The sequence below is a fragment of the Pogona vitticeps genome, chromosome 9, assembly GCF_051106095.1.
Source record: "Pogona vitticeps strain Pit_001003342236 chromosome 9, PviZW2.1, whole genome shotgun sequence".
NCBI classification, from domain to species: domain Eukaryota; kingdom Metazoa; phylum Chordata; class Lepidosauria; order Squamata; family Agamidae; genus Pogona; species Pogona vitticeps.
The window spans coordinates 25454114-25474762 of NC_135791.1; the positions used below are offsets into that span (position 1 = coordinate 25454114).

Sequence of the window (20649 nt, forward strand, 5' to 3'; positions counted from 1 at the left end):
ACTTAAAAAAACCAAACCCAAAAATAAACTGAGCTTACAAAGGAATAATAATAATAATAATAAAAAGATGTGGAAAGGTAAATGCAGTAATGTCAGTATTAACTATAAACCACCATTGTAAAATTTACAATATAGCTATAACCATTGCTATGTGCTGTACATTTCCTGTCAGGCATATAAATCAGTGTAGGCCTTCCTGATGTTCAAGTCAACATCCTCATGAAATACTGATACTGTATGATACTTGTTCAAATGAAGCTAGTGCTAACAGATCCTCCAAACACTGTGTAGTGGATGTTGAATATTTATCCTTCAAACTTGGAGTATAAGCTTCTTGGCCACCATTAGGGCCCCTATTGTCCAGTTTTGTGGCCCATTGTTTAAAACCTCATAGGACAGAGATATAATTGAAGAGAACACCAATATCCAGAAACACCAAACATTTCCCCAAGACAGTATTAATACACGTGATGATTTCAATTCAAAATAAATGTATTACTGGAGAAGTCCAGAACATATGCGTCCACCATGCATTTCCAGTTTCACATCTGTCAGAGTTTGACAATCGCTTCCAATCAACCAGTGTGGACTTCAATATGCTATTGGCTCAATCTTCAAATCCAGGGAAACATCCTATATAGATACCAGTACAATTTCCCACTGTTTAGATTGTATTCTACTTCTCATTCCATATTTCTTTAGGTTCTTGAATATCTATCTTATAAAGATCACTAAGTGTTTCTATATCATGGTTACTAGCTTGGATTTCCAAACAGATCCAATAATTCCCTCCAACAACTCAGGAGACCCTGAAGCACTCTGAATATAGAACAAGTGCAGAATGAAATGTCGACACAAAGTGTGATCAGATGGTGAGAAAGGGTCCAGAAAGGATTTCAACTTGGGTCAGGGCAGATCACTATCGCCTCCATGTTGGGTGATTGCAGTAGAATCACTTGCAACATGCTATGCCATAAGAAGTTCAGAATACAAGCTATTTCATCTGCCTGGGGGATTCTGGACGCTGTAGTCCAAAACATAATTTATTCTCAAGCTTGGTGAGGTTATTCAGTGGTTCAGTGTCAAAGAGTCCAACGATGTGGCCGACATTTAGGAATACCCGAGGTTCTTCGCAAATCCTTGACCAAGAAGAACCATCTGGGTCGGGAGGGATAAACAAGGAAGACACCCTTGTAGTCCTCATGGTCTCCCTTCAGGGCCATCGCCTCAACCTTTATCCTCCGCCACCGCTGCCTGTCCACTCACGCTGGTCCCTGACCGTTGGGTTTGTTTACTCACCAAACACAGTGCCCACACACATTTGGAGAGGAGGGGGGAACGGAAGTTTCCGGGCCCTCAACTCCTACCGCTGCTGCCCTTGTAGCATGGATTAAACACTAACTTGCCCTGGGACAGATTTGTATGCCATGGGTCACACTTGAGCGCCACGTGGCCCAGAAACTAGGACACATGCGGGACCACGTTCTCCCAGGGCCTTTTCGGCCTTCAAACCCTGCTCTCTCCCTCTCTCCTTTCCCAAAAAGGGTCTCTCTGTTTCAGCCTCAGAGCTACAAGAAAAGTTAGGGTTTTTTTTTGGAAAACACCTCATAGCCTGGCTAAGGGTGTGCCATTCTTCCCCCCCCCAAAAAAAAAATCATTTTTTTCTTCCTGAGTTTAGCTCTGTCTTGCAAAGTGGTGCCCCACTGCGGCCCACTTTTGGGAGAGAGGGTCGCTGTGGGAAGATGGAGAGACCAGCAGAAGGTGGAGAAATGAAACACCTTTCAAGAAAGGAGAGAGAGAGAAGGAAAAAAAAAGGCCCAGTTCGGAGATAATCTGGACCTTTTGACAATCCACATTTCTCCACCCTTTTTTGGAACTCCTGGACACCATTTCTTTCCTGCAAGTGCGGCACCACCACAACGCAACGTCTGCTCAGCTCCCAAGCCTCTCTCCAGCAGTGGTGTTCAGATGGCTTTCTGGTCACAGGAATCCTGGACTTCCTCATCATGGTGGCCAAGCACGCATCCTTGAAAAAGAGCCAGTCGTGGCCTTGGGCTCACTCCTCTGCCGTTGGAAAAGGGGCACCATTCGGAATGTGCCTGAGCGCACGTTAAACGCCCACGTGGGACTGCGGTGAGCTTCCATATCCTGGCAGGTGGCCCACACCTGGCACAGTGTTTTCCTTACACAGGCTTTCTTGGAAGATGAAGCCCCTGTTGATGGGATTCCTTGGAAGGAACCCAGAGCGCAAAGGTACAGTTATGACACTTCAGTGTTACTCAAAATGTGCCAGGGCTCCTTCCTGTGATATCACGGCGGGGTTTGTTGTCACAAGAAGGCAGTGGAATTCTCAGCTAGAGAAGCTCGCCTGAATAACAAGAAAGAATTCCGGGTCTCTATAAGCTGCACCCACAACTGCTAAATTAGTATCAAACTGCTATAACTCTCTAGAGCAGGAAAAAGTTTGAAAAATTTAAAGCCTTCTTATCTTTGATGGTTTTCTCTCCCCCCCCCCACTTGTTCTTTCCTGCCTCTGTATAGGCCATCCAACATGCATAAAACAATACTTAATAAAATAATATCTATAGAAACAATTAGCTGGCTGGATAGCTCAGTGAATTAGGTATCTGGGAATTCAGTTTTTCCACTGTGCATCTTAGAAGAGTCTGCCTGCATAGCCTTGGGCAAGCTGTGAGGTCCCAGGGCTCCCCTGGAAAAAGAGAAGGGGAAAGGACTTCTGATTCTTCTCTACCTAGAAAAACATGGAAAGGGTCGCCATAGGTCAGAATTGACTTGACAGCACACAATTATTATAATTATACAAACAGTTCTCTCTCCATTGACCAGAGATCTCAGACCCTGTTACGTTCCCCACGCTGCCTACCTGCGGCAGCCGATCCGATGCCCTCCAGCTGTTCTGGACTAAAAATCCCATGATTCCCCGGGCAACTGGTGTACATCATGCACTGAGGATCTTCCTGTGTCGTCTGAACCTCCCTTACCTGCCACCGGGATAACCCCAGATGTGAACGGCTTTATTAAGCTTACTAGCAGAGTAGCGACAGTGACAAGAACTCTGCACATGTTCTAAACCAGTGCTTCCCAACCTTGGGTCCCCAGATGTTCTCAGACTACCACTCCCAGAAGTCCCGGCCAGCACAGCTGGTGGTGAAGGCTTATGGGAAACTGCAGTCCAGGAACATCTGGGGGCCCCAAAGGTCCATGTCAGACATGAGGCTGGACCCCCGACTTAGGGGTCCCTTCAGCGAGCCTGCCGTGAAATCGACTCCGCTCCAAATTCTTACAGTGAGGAAGTCCTGAGATGGGGGGGGGGGGGGAGCAGAGCAAAAAAAAAACCGCTTTCACACGGCAGGAGGCAGATTCGCCTTTCCTTCCCCGTGTCTTGCGCTCCCTCGCCTCCGCGGCTTCGCTGCTCCAGGAAAGGCCAACCCTTCTGGCCCAAAAGGGTGCCAGCGCACTGGCCCCTCGTCCGGCCGCTGCGGAGCGGCTCCCTTCCCTCCCTCCCTCCTTCCCTCCTTTCCTCCCGGCCGGCCGGCCTGAATGGGGCCAGTGTGAGGCGCGGGAGCGGGCGCCGGTGCGCGCCCCCGACGGGCGGTCCAAGGCTGGGCGATGCCGCACATTCCTGGAAAAAACAACACGCCGGCCCGGCCGCGGGACGGTGATGCTGAGGCTGATGATGCAGGAAGCGAGGCTGGCAAGCCTGGCCAGCCGGTGGGCACCGAAGGGGACTCAGTCAAGCCCTGCCCTGCCCTGCCCTTTTCCTTGCGGGCTCGGCTGGGCAGGGAAAACCATGCCCGGGAATTCATCCTGAGCAGGGAGGAGGGGGCAGAAGCTGGGCACACCCGCGGAGGGACTCCCTCCCCAGCCACCCACTCACCTACCTACCCCGGCTTCGTTCCCGTTTGGTTTAGGTCTCTCCTCCTCCCCCCCCCCCCCCGTCTCCCAAAGTGCTCCATGCCAGGAAGAACTTCATCCGGTAGAGTTTGGGGTTGGAGGAAATGATGAGGAAGGCAGGCTGCTCCGGACGCATTTCTGCCTGTTGCGGGTGTAGGAGAGCCCTAGAAGAAGCAGAGGTGGGCGAAGTTAGAGTTTAGCAGTAGAGCTCTTAAGGATTTCCCACCTAGCATGGCACCCTCCAAATTCCCCCCCCACACACACACAGCTGACATGGTGCTCCCAATATCCTCCCAAGGGTAGCCGATGATGGGACCTGTACTACCCAATAGGGCAGTGGTCCCCAACCTTGGGCCTCCAGATGTTCTTGGACTACAACTCCCAGAAGCCTTCGCCACCACCTCTGCTGGCCAGGATTTATGGGAGTTGAAGTCCAAGAACATCTGGAGGCCCAAGGTTGGGGACCACTGCAATAGGGTGTTGGGGATAGAGGGATGTTCAAGAACTCAGGAGACCTGGGTTCAAATTCCTGCTCAGCTATGAAAGCTGATGGCAGACAGAAAATTGGTACAGTACTGATAAAAATATTCTTAAATATTGAAAACCCTGTTAGAGGTTGCTAGAAATCAGAGGGAACGGCATACGAAAGTGATTTATCCAATTTTTGACTAGGGAAGGTGTGTCAGACGTGATACTGAGTTATATTCCCAGCATCTTGACCCTGTTGCAAACTTATGAAAACATTTTCGCTCATTAGCACAGGAACAGGGAGAAGCTGATAATGGCCCTATCTATGCCTTCATACCTGCTTGGCGGGTGAAAATTCAGCTGGTGAGATTTTTCCCACAATGGTCACCCCCAGGTGAAAATAGCTGTGTATTTCTGTCTGTCTCATGCAGCTGTTCTGTTTTATTACAGCAAAATGAATGCAAATGTAGAGTTTTGTAATTATTTCAAGACTCCAAAGTATTTCAGGGAGTTGGGGTATCTGGCTGCAGAGCTGGAGGTTGGGAGTTTGATCCCCCCCCCCGGGGAAGAGCCAGCCTGGGTAGCCATGGGCGACCTGCACAGTCCCAGGGCTCCCCCCCCCCCGAAGAAGGGGATAGGAAACCACTTCTGAGCATTCTCTCCCTGGAAAACCCTGGAAAAGAGTTGCCAGATGTCATAGACAATAAAGCAGGCTGGTATTCTGTTGACAATACCCATATCCCGATTAGGCAGGAGATTAAAGACTGAGGTGGAGCATACCTGGCTATTTATTTAAAGCTGCCTTTTTGTGCTTCCTGGTTTTCAATTCAGACTCGCAGCTGCTGTGTTGAGCTAAGCCTCAGAAAAAGCTTCAGCCCATGATCTAAGTGGAAGACCTGGGTTCCAGTTCCTCACTCAGCCGTGGGTGGTTGGGGGCCAAGGCGACAGCCGTGAGTGGATCTGTCTTATAGTCTCACCTGTCGCTCAGGTGTAAAACAAAAAGCAAGATCAGTAAGTGGACGACAACATTGTTAGGATTAATTATAAATGCGTAAAATATGCAAGCTTTCGGGTCTTCCAGAAGTCTTCATCAAGATGGATGGTGTAAAAAAAAAGTATGTAGTGGGGAGAGAAGACTGCGGAGTTTTTATACCACTGCTGAAAGCTAACAAAGGAACGTGGGTGTTTTGCCAAAACCCAAAACTGAATGGATCACATAATACCGGTACGATTCTCCGACGCCCACACCCCTGACTTTCAAACTTGTGGGGAAAAAAGCTGAAAAGGACTAATTTTGACAGTTACTCTTCTCTACCTGTTGATTTATTTTAACCACCTCCCTTGATGAAGACTTCTGTAGAACGCAAAAATGTGCCTGTTTTTAAAAACTTTTTAGCGGAGCCTTCAATTGCCCACTTACGCTTTTTGCATTTATAACAACAATAATCTTAGAACGGCCAAGCTGGAAGGGGCCCTCTGGGTCATCCAGTCCAGCCCTTATCAAGGAGGCCCAGAGGGTAGCATCAAACTCCCAACCTCTGGCTCCATAGCCAGAGACCTCAACCACTGTGCTATCCAGTAGCTCTATTTTTTTTTTTTTTTGCAGGGGGGCTACCTCCTAGGATTGTTGTAATGAAAGCAATACCCCAAGGGCCAAAAACAGGAGGGAGGGAGGGAGGCAAGGCCCCACAGCCCTTAGATGGTGGCTTAGATGAAAATAAAGCCGCACAAATCCAGTCCGGCGCACTCAGGGCCACCTGTATGCTGAGTAAGCCGGGGAAAAATAGAAGTCTCCATTCTCCGTGGCCGACCCCAGGAATCTCTCCATAGCCGCCAGCCAATGAAAAGAAGCGCCCCTCCCTAAGCGCAGGCTGCTCGGAGACTCCTTCCCGACCAAACCAATCTCTCCCCTCTCTCTCTCTTCCTTCCTAGAGCTGTTTTTAACAGTTTCCAAGGCAGGCCGGTGCGAAATCTTTCCCCAGAAAGGGCTCTTTATTCCGCAGAGCTGGGCAGTGAAAACGTCATTCCCCCAACACCTTCTTAATGAAAACACCACAGGCTGCTGGGAGAAGGTCAGAAATCCACAGACTTTGCCCGTGGAAAAGGAAAAAAAATGAAAAAGAAGAGGGTACCAAATCCACCTATTCATGTCTAAAAGGGGCAACGTAACTCCTAGGTGGCTGTCTTTCAGAAGGGTAAAAGGGGCACCTCGACACCCATCAGCAATGAGGACCGGAGTCTTGTTTGGTTCAGTTTGCCTCGTTGAGTCCCGTCCGTTTTTGTCTCCCCATCTCTCCCCCCCCCCCCCCAATCACACACTTCTCTTGCAAGGAAGAAGTGTCAGCAGTACGATGGCTGGTTGTAAAGGAGGATGCAGCTGAACCCTCCAATTTCTCTAGCCCATCTTAAAGCTTAGCTACTGTAATGCATTCTACATGGGGCAACCCTTGATGACTCTCTTACAAGCTCCAGTGGGCGCAAGGGGTGGCAACCTGCAGAAACTGAGATCTTGCGGGTCTCTGGTGGAGGCAGAGTGCTAACATCTTATATTGCTGCTATAGCTTGCTAGAATGCATGTCTGTGGGTGATGGTTGCATTTACTGTTATTATATTTGTATATCTGCTTCTTCTTCTTCTTCTTCTTTTGAATGGAAAAGTGAGATACAGATGCAATAAATAGCACAGTAAATAAAGGACCCCCCCGCCCGGGACTAGCAAAAGAAACCCAGCAACCAAACTGTACAAATCATCACAATAATTGATAAACAACCAAAGAGTTTAGAAGAGATGGATCTTTACAATGGGGTGTACAATGTCAGCAATCCGTTTTCTGTTCCTGGGACCCTCTGGAGCCAACCCAAACTAAGGAAACAAAGGTAAAAAAAAAAAAAAGAAAAACAAGACAAAAGTAACAGGACGTGGATAGAAGTTCCAGTTTTGCAGGACAAACGTTTTTGAGTGTTGACATGGGTGAAGAGAGCGGCAACCTCTCACGATTATTCTTGGGTGTTTTTGTTTGTTTGCAAGAAAGTAAGCAAGAAAGTTGCTAGTTGAAAGATCAGTTTTTCTTAAGTATACACTCTCTCTCACTCTTGCTCTCTCTCTCTCCCCCCCTTCCCATCATTGCTGCCATAACCAAATTCATAGCCCTACAAGATTGCACCTGATCTCATATATATGTATATATGAGATCGGGTGCAATCTTGTAGGGCTATGAATTTGGTTATATATATATGTGTGTGTGTGTGTATGCAGACCCTTTTCAGAGTTTTCCAGGTAGAGCATACTCAGAAGTGGTTTCCCATTTTCTTATTTCGCGGGGTGCCCTGGGACGGTGTGCAGCTGGCCCAAGGCCACCCAGGCTGGCTCTCCTAGGGCGCACCATGGGGGAATCCAACTCCCAACCTCTGGCTCTGCAGCCAGATACTTAAACCACTGAGCTATCCAGCTAGCATAAATTTAGTAGATACCACCTTTTCTCCAGTGAGTTCATGAAGATACGCCTAATTCTCATCCTCCCTCTTTAATCCTTTGCAATCATTGTGTGAAGTAGGACAGGCTTAGGGAGAGAGTGAATGAGGGAGGTCACCGGGTGAGTTTCATGCCTGAGCAGTGATTTGAACCTGGAATTCCCAAATCGTAATCCAACACTCATAACCCTGCATGACGTCGGCTGCCATGGTCTCCTGTGTAGTACACAGTAAAGAGATAAAGAATACACACCCAGTGTATTTCTGCTTGACTTTGCAGGATTTGGCTGTCTCATTTCAGCAAGACAGTTACTCAAGGAAGCCCTGAAAGACTCTTGATCTAGCTGAGAAATGAGCCACCCTCCCCCCATTATTGTTTCTGTGGTGTCTGCAAAATATTCCTGGAAAACAGGTGCCTTTTTTCCCTCAAGTGTCAAAGCATGCATACACCGGCTGAAAGATGCAAAAAACCCATTCAGGGCTTGACTTCCCGGCAAACTCCCGGGAACCAAAGTAGCAACCATCCTGGTTTGGAAAAACCACGCCAATTGGTTTTTTTATATTTCAGAACAGGAAACTTCTCGAAGGAGAGGACTGATCCGAGAGCGTGGCAGTAGCTCCAAATAGTCCTCCCAGGTGAGGAGAGGAACGGCAGTGTGTCTTGCTCTCACGGGCAGGATTCGTAAACCTAGCAGATTCATTTTCTTTCCCAGATACAGCTAACTGGGTGTCAGAACCCGAAGCGCTGAGCGTGCCCCAGCCGTGACATGGGTGAAAAGGTGCGGGCGTGTGCGTGTGCCAACTTCCTGGTTCCGTCTTCCTTTTCCCTGGTGATAAAGTCAGGGTGTGGTGGCAGGGGCCTCGTCGAACAGGATACGGTTTCCTGGTTCGGGATTTACAATTCTCAGTAGTAAAAGCTCAAGGCGGTCCCCTCCACCGTTCGCACAGAATGACGCCACTCATCTGTTTCCACCTCAGCCAGAAAAAGGGGCAGAGAGCGGCTTTTCTAAAGTGGGCTTACCTGGATTTCCCAAACAGGTAATCCGAGTGAGGTCTCTGAAACTCCAACCCCTGCCCTGTGATGCAAGTAAAACAGAAGCAGATGCTGAAGGTGAGACGAACTTGAAGGGGGGGGGGGGGAAATCACATCTTAAGTCTGGAGTTCCTCTACAGTTTCCCTGTATTTTGTGGCTGGCTGGCAATGCCACCATAACTTGAAGCGAACAATTAGCCCTGTGGAACCCTTTATTTCTTGTTTATTATGTTCGAAGCTCACTTTTTCATTGAAAGAGAGAGAGAGAGAGAGAGAGAGAGAGAGAAATGGAGTCAAACAACACCGGAAATAATTTGAAGCAATGATAACAACAATGGCAGCCAAGACATAGTAAGTGAGGTACCCAGATCCTTTAAAAAAACAAAGCACATATTCCAAATTCTGGATTTTGTGTGATGAAGGTCACTAAATGACTTCTTCAGGCATTTCAGGGTCCCTCAGGTTGACAAATTTGGTAGAACTGGCAGCATCGTTTAATATACAGAAGAAGAAGGGAAAACACGAACTTCAATTTTTTTTTAAAAATTAAATTCTTAGGGAGAAATGTAGCGCAGAAGAAACCTCGCAAGGCTGGTGTTCCACGCCTTTTAATAAATAGAAACAGTCTCTTATTATTTTAGGATTCTTCTGTGTGGCAGCTCTGCTAAGGAAATTAGAAATATAAATATGTGCAGAAGGTGATCAGAAGGTGATACTCAACATGGCTAAAACATTCACAAGAAACAGAAGAGTAACAATGGGGTTGGGCCCTTTTGGGACTGCACCACATATCTCCCCCCCCCCAGCCAAAAAAACCAGCCTTTCTGTTCTGAACCTTTTTGCTTGTAAAAGAGTCCTGTGTTACTCAGAAGCTTACATCCAGCAGCTCTGGAAACACTGACTGATCTAATAAACCCACTGTCCAATTCTGCAGGCGCTTTCATCTGAACGAAGGAGACGTCCGCGGTAGAACCCATGGGGCCCAGGTGGACACGGTTTCAATGGTCTTTTTCAAGGGGGTTTCAGGCTGGGCTGAAAAAAGAGAGAAACCAGCCACGTGGATTCCAAGACATTCTAAATTTATCAGCCAGAGCCCACGACCTAGCTTCACCCTTCGTTCCCATCCAAAACCAAGAAACACTGCAGTCCATTTTTTAATTTTTTTTTTAAAAAACGGGCCCTTCTAAGCAAAGCGCCGTTTATTCTGAGGCCCGGCTGTACCCGGCGGGGTTGACCACAGCGCCCGCGTGGAACCTGCAAATAAAATCCCCAAAGCAGCCCCGTGCCTGGCGTTGGTGTTCGGGGATAAGTGGGCAATGTGTGGGGAGAGAGGAATGGGGAGAGAGAAGGAGCAGAGAGAGGAAAAAACAACGCCGGAGGAGCACGGATGGAAAAGTACAGAGCAGGGATTCAGGTAGGCTGAGCCCTACAGGTGGGGGCGAAGCAAGCAGCTGGGGGGGAGGGAGGAATGAGGCTTGAAATTCTTACAGGTGGAGAAAGACGGAAAGGCTACCAACAGCATCCAGAGCCACTAAACCAGTGGGATTCTGGGGGAAAATATATATTCTTAATATATATAGGCAGCTCACTTTGCAGAAGTCTTGCTGGAAAGAGTGTTTTGCAAACTCTGTGTCCTGTTTTTCATGACAGGATCATGATGGATTTTGCATCGAGACAGGATTGCTGATGCACGTGGTGCTTTGCAAAAGGGTACCGGACGAGGTCCCTGCCCCATAATGCTTACAATCAGGGAGGACCAGACAGGAGACGGAGGCAGGCTGTAAACAAAGGAGAGGCATTTCACTGCCGTTCCCACAGACTTCATAATTAGGGGTTTGGCCTCATAGAAAAGCGAGAGCAGGAGCAGAAAGCCCAAATCCTCCATCAGTTGTGACTTTAATTGTGTGACTGTGGTACAGTAGTCACTCTAGGAATATATGCATGTGTTTATATACACACACAAAATAAATGCATTTTTTCAGGTGGCATAAAACATGCTTCACAAGGGACACAACAAACTCAACTGCAATCAATCAATGGCTGCCCACTCAAAGCAGACCAAAGGCAGAAATGGCAAACATCACATTTTCTAGTCCAGGATGGGAGATATTTGGACTTTTCCTTATATGTCAGAATTTAAAATATGGATATGGTGGACTGCAGGGGCGCTCAACTTTGGGTTCCCAGATGTTCGTGGACTGCAACTGCTGGAAGTCTTTGCCAGCGCAGCTAGGGCTGAAGGCTGCTGGGAGTTGTAGTTCAGGAACATCTGGAGACCCGAGGTTGGGTTTTAATCCCTGCTCATCTATGGAAACACATTGGGGGTGGTTAGAGCTCATCATAAAACCACTCCTTAAATATCTCACATGCCTTGAAAGCCCTATTAGGGTCTCTCCAACTTGACAGCACAACACACACACACACACACACAGAGGGAGAGAGAGAGAGAGAGAGAGATGGTCTTGTCCCCCTTTTCTTGTGGTCCACATAGAGGAGGGGGTATTACCCTAACATCATGGGGGGATTTTTTATTTATTTGTTTGTTTGTTTAAAATAGTTTTACCCCACCTTCCATGTAAAAAAGGACCCAAGGCAGCTTACATCATTAAAAATATAGTATTAAAAGCTAAAAATTGTTAATTATAAAAAAAAATGTAAAACAGTTAAACAGACACTACATACAGTGGACCCTCGACTTACAGACGGCTCGACTTACAGACTTTTCGAGTTACAGACTTCTCTGGCTGCAAAATTTAGATTCGACTTGCAGCCGGAGAATCGACCTACAGACCGAAAAAAAACTAAAATGCAACAAAAATAGAATAAAAACTGCCAGTTATGGGATTAATCTGTTTTCAATGCATTGTAGGTCAATGGAGATTCGACCTACAGACTTTTCGACTTGCAGCCACAGTGCCAATACGGATTAATTCCGTAAGTAGAGGGTCCACTGTATATTTTATCTAAAAATGACTAAAGCAGATGGAAAAGCAGGGAATATACAACCTATCCCATTTAAAAATCTCTCCTGTACAGCCAGTCATTAAGGAAAAGGCTGCCTGAAGAGAAAGGTCATTGCCTGCTTGTGGAAAGTTCAGCAAAGACGGGGCCAAGCCTGGCCTCCAGTGGGAGGGAGTTCCAGAGTCTGGGAGGAGCAGCCACAGAGAAGGCCCCTCTCCTGGGTTCTCACCTATGCACCCGTGAGGGTGGCAGGACTGAGAGAAAGGTAAAAGGCATACATGTTCACACACCCAGAGACCACAGCTTTCCCCTGGTGGTGATATGGATTGACGTCCATCACCACGAACGTTTACATAGGTAAGTAATCATCAAATAAAGTCATTAGTGGTTCCTCACAGAGATGTGCGACGCTACCATTGTCCAGTCACAAATAGGAAAACGAGTAGTCATCGTAGAAGAAAAGCAGTTTTCCTGCACCTGTGGTACAAAGGTATTTATTTTAGCATGAACTCTGGTGGATGGCAACCCTACACAAGCTACAGGCGCAGGTCACCCGATGAACAACTCATCCAAATACATATCCATCTAAAAGGTGGTACAATGGTTTACTTTCCCCCTTTTTGGTGAATAACTGCCACAATGGACGGATGGCCAGGTTGTCCACGAGGCCAGAATTTCACATTCCTCCTTCCTTTCTTTTCACCCTTCCAAAAGCTGCTGAGGGCGAGGTCACCGGCATCTTCCCACAGAAGAGTTTGGAAGGAGGATCGTGATGATTCTGGATGCCTTTCCCCCCCCCAAGTGGGGAAGGAGCAGGTTGGATTGCCCCCACCCACCCCCAGGATTCCCCACATCCTTATCTCGTGCCCCCATGGGTGGAACACGAGAGGCTCTGCTCCTCCCACCTGCTCTGTGCAATTTAATCTGTTTGTTTTGCCAGGATGAGTCCTCCCCATTCGTGCGTTACAGAGGGCAAACACAACAGGTGAAACGCCTCGGCGAACCGGATGTCCCCCGTCTTGCTTCAGGCCCCAGGCTGTGGGAAAACGAGGGGCGCCGCCCAGGCCATGAATGGGCTGGTGATGATGGAACCCACCTTCCCAGAACGATCTCTGTCGACATTGCCCAGAACAAGGAGATGCCCTTTTAAAGAGGTTCTCTGGATGGGGGGGTGGGGGGGTTTGAAGGCCAGAAGGCTGTGTTCTTGCGTGCAAAGAAAGGAAACAAGCCCACACAAACAGAGGGACATTCCTAGTGTCCCCCCCCATCAATCTGGGCAGGTTCTCAAGATACTAGATCAGAAATGCAAAATTATGTCAAAGGAATATTTTAAATCAATCTAGCCCTGGTTTAGGAGTTTAATCAGGACCCCATGGCTGAGTTTTTCTTTCTTTCTTTCTTTCTTTCTTTCTTTCTTTCTTTCTTTCTTTCTTTCTTTCTTCCTTCCTTCCTTCCTTCCTTCCTTCCTTCCTTCCTTCCTTCCTTCCTTCCTTCCTTCCTTCCTTCCTTCCTTCCTTCCTTCCTTCCTTCCTTCCTTCCTTCCTTCCTTCCTTCCTTCCTTCCTTCCTTCCTTCCTTCCTTCCTTCCTTCCTTCCAAATATTTTTACCCTGCCTTTCTCCTTAAAAGGAGGCAGCTCAGCTGGGTTGGCTAAGGTTTTCTGAGAGTAGTAGGCCAAATAAATAAACAAATTCAAATTTCTACACTCTGGTCAGTAGAGAGACGGAAGGGACTTTCGGAGCCCCAACTTTTAAGGAGCCACAGAGAATGGGCTCGGGAGAGCCAGTCCCTCGTGTCTGCTCAGACCGGAAGCTTCCCAGATGATTTAGGGTGGGTGACGTATTTCGCCCTCCTGTATCAAACTGAACCGACTCCGCAGGGTGGTTGTGAAGCTCAAAACCGTGCATCTTCCTCTAAGCTTTTGTTAATGGACAGGATAAAACTGAAGTTAAATAAATGTCTTCCTATATGACCCTACTTGTATGCAGGGTTTGTGTGTCTGTTTGTGTGTGTATGTGTGTGTGTGTGAGAGAGAACATGTACACAGTTGGGTGCTTCTGCCTTAAACACACACATAAATAGGCATGCTGGATTCCAACACACACACACACCAGGAGCTTCTCCAGGTATTGACAAACATGTCCTGTATGGGATACCAAGGCAGGTGCCAGGGTGAGCGCCAGGGTCCGTGCGTGGAACTAAGGTGCGCCTCTCTCACATACCTGAGCCCGTGGAAGAGAGAGAGAGGCAGGGGAGTGGGTTCAGGCCCCGTCCACTAGGGAGCCGGAGCCCTCCGTCGGTCCGGAGACAGCCCGGGCCTGGGGCTCCCTGGGTAGGCCCGCCATCCTGCCGAATCAGGTGAGTTTGCCTTCGGTCTGGCAGGGGGGCTGGGTGGAGACGTGGAATACCTGCTGGCAGTTATAAATAACTGGCGGAGGGCACAGCATCCTGCCCTCTCCCTTGGCTCCAGCCGGAGACTACAAAGGCGTCTTTCATGCTCCCACACAGCGGCAACAGGCGCCCGCCGCCACGCCGGCCAGAGAGCTGCCCCGCGTGGCTGCCTTCCTCCGTCACTTCCACGACAGATGGGCCTGTGGCTGGCCGGGCCCTTGCCCAGTTGCACACATGCAGAGGAGGTAAGAGGAAGGATAAGGACCGGGGAGCAAACTGAGATGCTCACTGGCTTTTCTTTCTTTCTTTCTTTCTTTCTTTCTTTCTTTCTTTCTTTCTTTCTTTCTTTCTTTCTTTCTTTCTTTCTTTCTTTCTTTCTTTCTTTCTTTCTTTCTTTCTTTCTTTCTTTCTTTTCCTTCCTTCCTTCCTTCCTTTCTAGCTAGCTAGCTAGGCTACGCAAAACCAGTGCATTTAAATTACATGCTGTTAGAACCTCCTTTAAAGACATATAAAACTTGAAACAACAATAAAATAAAACAATAAAATAATATCAAAGCCAAAGAAATCTCCATGAAACAGAGTAAAGAACCTTTCTTTTTCTTTCTTTCTTTCTTTCTTTCTTTCTTTCTTTCTTTCTTTCTTTCTTTCTTTCTTTCTTTCTTTCTTTCTTTCTTTCTTTCTTTCTTTCTTTCTTTCTTTCTTTCCTTCCTTCCTTCCTTCCTTCCTTCCTTCCTTCCTTCCTTCCTTCCTTCCTTCCTTCCTTCCTTCCTTATTTTCTAGCTAGGCTACACAAAACCAGTACATTTAAATTACATGCTGTTAGAACCTCCTTTAAAGACATATAAAACTTGAAACAACAATAAAATAAAACAATAAAATAATATCAAAGCCAAAGAAATCTCCATGAAACAGAGTAAAGAACCTTTCTTTTTCTTTCTTTCTTTCTTTCTTTCTTTCTTTCTTTCTTTCTTTCTTTCTTTCTTTCTTTCTTTCTTTCTTTCTTTCTTTCTTTCTTTCTTTCTTTCTTTCTTTCCTTCCTTCCTTCCTTCCTTCCTTCCTTCCTTCCTTCCTTCCTTCCTTCCTTCCTTCCTTCCTTATTTTCTAGCTAGGCTACACAAAACCAGTACATTTAAATTACATGCTGTTAGAACCTCCTTTAAAGACATTCATTTGATCATCTCTTAAGCGCTGCAATTGCTGGTTTTTTACATTTTAAAAACTGTATCTTTTTGTTTGTTTGTTTCCTTGTTTGCTTGTTTTCAATTTGTGTCCTAAGTTGGTTTCTGTAAGGAAGAAAGGTCAAGTATAAATAAAACAAATGAATGAAACAAAGTAGGGTGTATGGGTCTCAACTTACCAAAAAGGGATTCAATGTAGTACAGGCTGGTAACTCTGATTGCACACAAGTGGTCCTTGTGATTTTGCTCTTGGTTATATTGCAGGGTTGACAGAAAATTGACCCAGTCTCTGTTTCTGTGAAAACGGTATATTCTGTGTTGGGGGGTCATTAGAAAACAAAGTGCTGGCAGTATTGTAATGGCATTTTTTTAAAAAAGCACTCATACTTTGAATATTGTGTACAGGATGGGTAATGCCAGTCTAAGACCACATAATTAATACACTATTAGAAAACAGAGAAATTAAAAAATAGTTTATCCGACACAACCTTGCCTTAATCCACATTTTGCTTGTTATTGTATCATAATTAGCCATCAGGAGATAAAACCCAGTATTAGGGATGGAAGTTTTGGAATGTTTTTGGACTGCACATCCCATAATTCTCCATTCTGAGAGTCCTATCTGACAAGACAGCTACCTTGCAGGCACCTAAATGTGGCTCACCTGGGAGAAAGGCCTAACCTGGAAGGCTCCGAGGCCTAGCTAGGCCTAGTTTCCTGTTCAGAAAGGAAGCTCCCAGCTACCACCGTGGTAGGAACAGAAAACTTTGCGCAGAGCTGGGCGTAGCTAAACCTCCAAGCCTTCCAGTTTAAAAGCCTTTCTTCCATGTGAGCCACACTGAGGGGTCTGCAAGGTATCTGGAATGGAGAATCATGGGACTTGTAGTCCAATAATAATAATAATAATCCCAAAATCTCATCCATCATTTGCATGTTTGAAATATTGAAGGGGAAATATTGAAGAACGGGAAAAGGCATATTTACTGGGCAGCTTCACCCTCAGCTTGTGGCTTAGGTGAAATTCAAACCCAAGACCAAAGGATTCCACACACAGCGTCAGCAACAAGTTATATAACCCACCTGTCCGCTTACATAAGAATATACCAACGTGACCACTATTTTTTTTTTGTCAGACCGTAATATATCCACATTTCAGGCTGGCCACTCAGACAGAGGTGGTGGAGTAGGTGTGGGTTTGTGGCCCGTCAGAACCACAGACGGGCGGACAGTGACCCTGATCTCAAAAAGGGCAAGTCAGCAATTTGAGCCTGGGAACAATGGCTGGTGTTTCCCTCTCTCTCTTTCTATCTTGTCAAGTTTTCCTGATAGTTCTCCATGGGGGATAAAACCCTGCTTGTGGACACCATAAACTTGGAGGTGGGCCATGTCCGGCCTCTGGGGTATAAAATGTTCAGAGGGAGAGAAGAGAGATGAAAACATATTTTTTATTTTTTATTTTTTTACAAAGGAGCTGGTGAACCCCATCGGTGTTCCGATCGCTGGGCCGCTTGCCTGTCCAACCTTCCTCACATCCTCACTCGGTTTCCCTGAAAACATCCGTTTTTCTGGCCCCGGTTGCTTAGAGGAGTTTTATATATATCCATACATTATTAAATCAACACCGGGGACTCTGTCTTTTCCAGGCAGTTTGGGCTTTGGAGAACGGGACGAGGGGGGCCGGCACCGAACACTCGGGTCTTTGTATCCCTCTCGGTGGGCTGGGTGCGAAGACCTCAGCTTCCAGGCTGGGAGTATAAAGATGTTCCTGTCAAATTCGCCAGTTTCTTTCCAAGGTGTAAGACAGGAGGACAACTCAGACGGACAGAGGAGGGGGGGTGCGGTGTGGCATGCGTGCATGCATGTGTGTGTGTGTGCGCGCTAATGAAGGTGGGGTGGAGGATGTTGGTGGAGGACAGCGATGAAGGAAAGGAGGGGGGTTTTCTTGACAGGAAAAAAGGTCCCAGTTGATGTGGAAGGAGGAAGGTGGATTACCAAAACTTATGGGAGGAAAGTTAAACTTGCGATGGTATTTTCCTCCCTTCTTGAAGGAACCAGCATCTCTCTCAACTAACCCACACAAGAATTAGCCCATTCTTAGGGCAGCGTCTGCGATGGCGGAGTTTTTTCCGGAGCGGAAAGCCTGCTACCTTTGGTCCCACAGGGGTGTACTTTATATCTGTCTGCGCCCTTTTCCGAACTTGGCACTTCCTGGACGGATTGACTCCGACTCTCACCACCAAAATCCAGCAGATTCAGACTGTGCAAGGCTGGGAAAGCCCCTCCTCTGGTCAAGGATGATCCCGCTTGAGGTAGACTTTGCTGCCCCAAAATGGAGGTACAGTGGTGCCTCGCTAGACGATGATAATCCGTTCCACTGAAATCGCTGTTTAGCGAAATCATCATCTAGCGAAAAGCATTTCCCTATTGGAATGCACTGAAACCTGCTTAATGCGTTCCAATGGGGAAGAATCGTTGTTGTCTAGCGAAGATCGGCCATAGGAAAGCCGATTTGCGAACCACCGCTCAGCTGCTTAAATAGCTGTCTTGCGAAGCTTAGCTGTCTTGCAAAAACACCTGTTTTGCGAGCACAGAGGGAGCTGTCAAAATCATTGTCTAGAGAAAATTGGTTTGCGAAGCAGGGACCAAACATTGTCCAGCGAAATTCCCCCATAGGAATCACTGTTTTGCGAGTCGCTATAGCGATCGCAAAAAGTCAATGTCTAGCAAAAAAACTGTCATGCGTGGTAACTGTCTAGCAAGGCACCACTGTAGAACTTCCCAAAATTGCTTCACAGTTCTGTGCTTCTCCGGGTGTGATCACGGTAAAAACCAGGTTGCAATTTGGACTGCTTGGGATGGGCCTCAGGATCATCTGTTTCCTGGCGATCACACGACGCGTGGGGAAATGCGCTCCAGCCCAACTCAATTTGTGACCAAGTTGGATCTTTTGGGTCCAGTTGCATAGCTTCTAATTTTGGAGGCCTTTCCAGTGTGAACAAATGTGTCACATCTGAGCATGTCCTCTGCCAAGTAAACAGCCTTGCCCATGGGCTACACCCTAATAGTGTTCACACATTATATTCAGGCCAGGTACAGCCAGATTCTTAGTCTGTACCTGGATTTAACAGGAATATTGTACCTGGGTACAGGTCAGAAATGAACACAAGTAGAGAGATGCTTGTAAACAACTGAACTTGTGCATGTATGCAGATTGCTCGGCAGCGATTTCCCCCTCGTGCGTGAGATGCTGCTTAATTCTATTTGAAATTACAAAACCTGCTTCTTATTCTGCATCTATACCTATCAATCAGCACATGCAATTTTATGCAAACCAACACGCTCTCTCTTTTCTCCTCTCTGGATGATGCACCGCCTCCCTCTCGGTTGGATGCACGTGACACCCCCCCTCCTGATCTTCGGTTCTCCCCGAAATCCATCAATCTGTTCTGTTTTCTATGTTTTGGACGTCCGACATGTCGGAGCAGGCTGACACCCAACAACCGTATTCTCGAGAGGGCAAGATAGGGTGTTGATGGTGGCTGTAAACAGAGAGACCCCACCCAGCAAAGAGCGCTACGGGGCGACACCCTCCGGGTGCTGGCTGGAAGGCATTTTTTTTTTAAAAGCGAAAAAGAAAATTGCACCGGGGGGTTAATATTTAACAGGTGCCAGCAAGCCGTGATGGATTAGCTCTGCCCTTGGGTGGGGGCGATGGTGGTGGTGGGAGAGGCTACTGCTGTTTTCAACAGAAGGGTTAAGAGTCTATCACGAAGCCTGTATCTTGAGCACACATTCAGTGTTTGCCATGAAGGATTACCTCAGGGCTAGCCCTCGACTGGGTCATTCCTTCTATAAAGGTGGCTTTTCAGACCAGCCCTTAAAGAGACCGGTGTGAAAAGGAAGATGGGAAAAGCCAAATGGATTTCGAATGCCTCCTCTGAAGTCAACGGAGGGCTGTTCCCTAAGGCAGGCATGCTTGGGCGCCATTAAAAATAAACCGAATAACAAGGGATAGGATGTGGTTTCGAAGCACTGTCTCGACTCATCCATCTTATTCCTCTTTCTGGCCAGAAGGCGGCCATTTTGTATGAAGAAGCACACTGTTCAACTGTTGGTCATTTTCTAAACTTATTTTCCCCGACTTCCGCCCTAAAATTTCTACTTGGTCCTCAGCGTTGGTCAATATCCTGTTGATTAAGGTAGCCAAACTCACTCTTATGGGTCTGTTGGATCAATGGGGATTGACAAGCCCACTCTTCCATAGGTTCTATTGACTGAAATAAGACTCCTCTAGCTGCAACTTAACTTTAGCATCGTGAATCAGAATTAGAGTAGCACAATTTGAATCCATGAGATTTGTGGAAGAGTTGACCCACCGTATCCCCATTGCCTCCATCGGCCTGCGCTAGTGCAGTTGACCATGCTATGCAACAGGATTTTTTGGCCACTGTATCCTGGATTTTTCCTTACAGGACTTCAGTGGCCACTGGTAGCCAACCAGTAAATGCTAGCATTTATTGGCCTCTTAACCAATCATGTATTATTATCTGCACAATCCATACTGGAATTTTCAGAGGCTGCATTGGCCACAGATGCAAGTGTCTTCTCGGTTGTATCAAGATGGTTAAGTCAACGGTACAGTTTCTTGATTGTGATAAGGAAAAAGGTTTTATGATAAACTCCTATAAATCAAAGACGGAAGGTCTTAACAAAGCTGGAATGGTACCAAAATTTGATCCATGCAAAGGCTCCAGTCTTAGGAGGAAAAAAAACAGTGGAACACACATCTCTCAGACACAGAAAGACATCCATGGTGATAAATCAGATTTATGACAGGAAAATCGCTATAGATATTGCAATTATAGATTTTTTTAAAAAATGCAGACCAGACTGGATCTCCTACGTCAGAGGCCCAGCACGCCATACGTTGAGATGGGTCTTTCCTGCTTATTTCCTCAGCCTGCAACGTTGTGCGTCTCCTAAGACGCTTCTGCTCGAAGGCCAGTGAGAAAGGCGATTTTGTAAGCAGAACAAATGGGTCAAAGGCTACTCTCTGGGAGGAGAAGGGAGGAGGGATGGCCTGTGTATTGTTCTCGATGTACAGGCCTGTGTGGATTGAGGTTGGAAGGATGGGTGATAAGGAAACCACCTGAATCATTCCAAGACAGAGAGAGAGAGAGAGAGAGAGAGAGAGAGAGAGAGGAAGAGAATGATGGATCTGCAGTATCGGCCTCA

The 20649-nt window shown here is 46.9% G+C and overlaps 1 long non-coding RNA gene across 1 annotated transcript; it reads left to right on the plus strand.

Moving 5' to 3' along the window:
- Window positions 1–7851: 7851 nt before the first annotated feature.
- On the plus strand, window positions 7852–10896 carry LOC140702003 (uncharacterized). Its single transcript, XR_012081047.2, has 3 exons — window positions 7852–8964; window positions 9821–10300; window positions 10537–10896. It is a non-coding gene; the product is annotated as an uncharacterized LOC140702003 (long non-coding RNA).
- Window positions 10897–20649: the final 9753 nt, after the last annotated feature.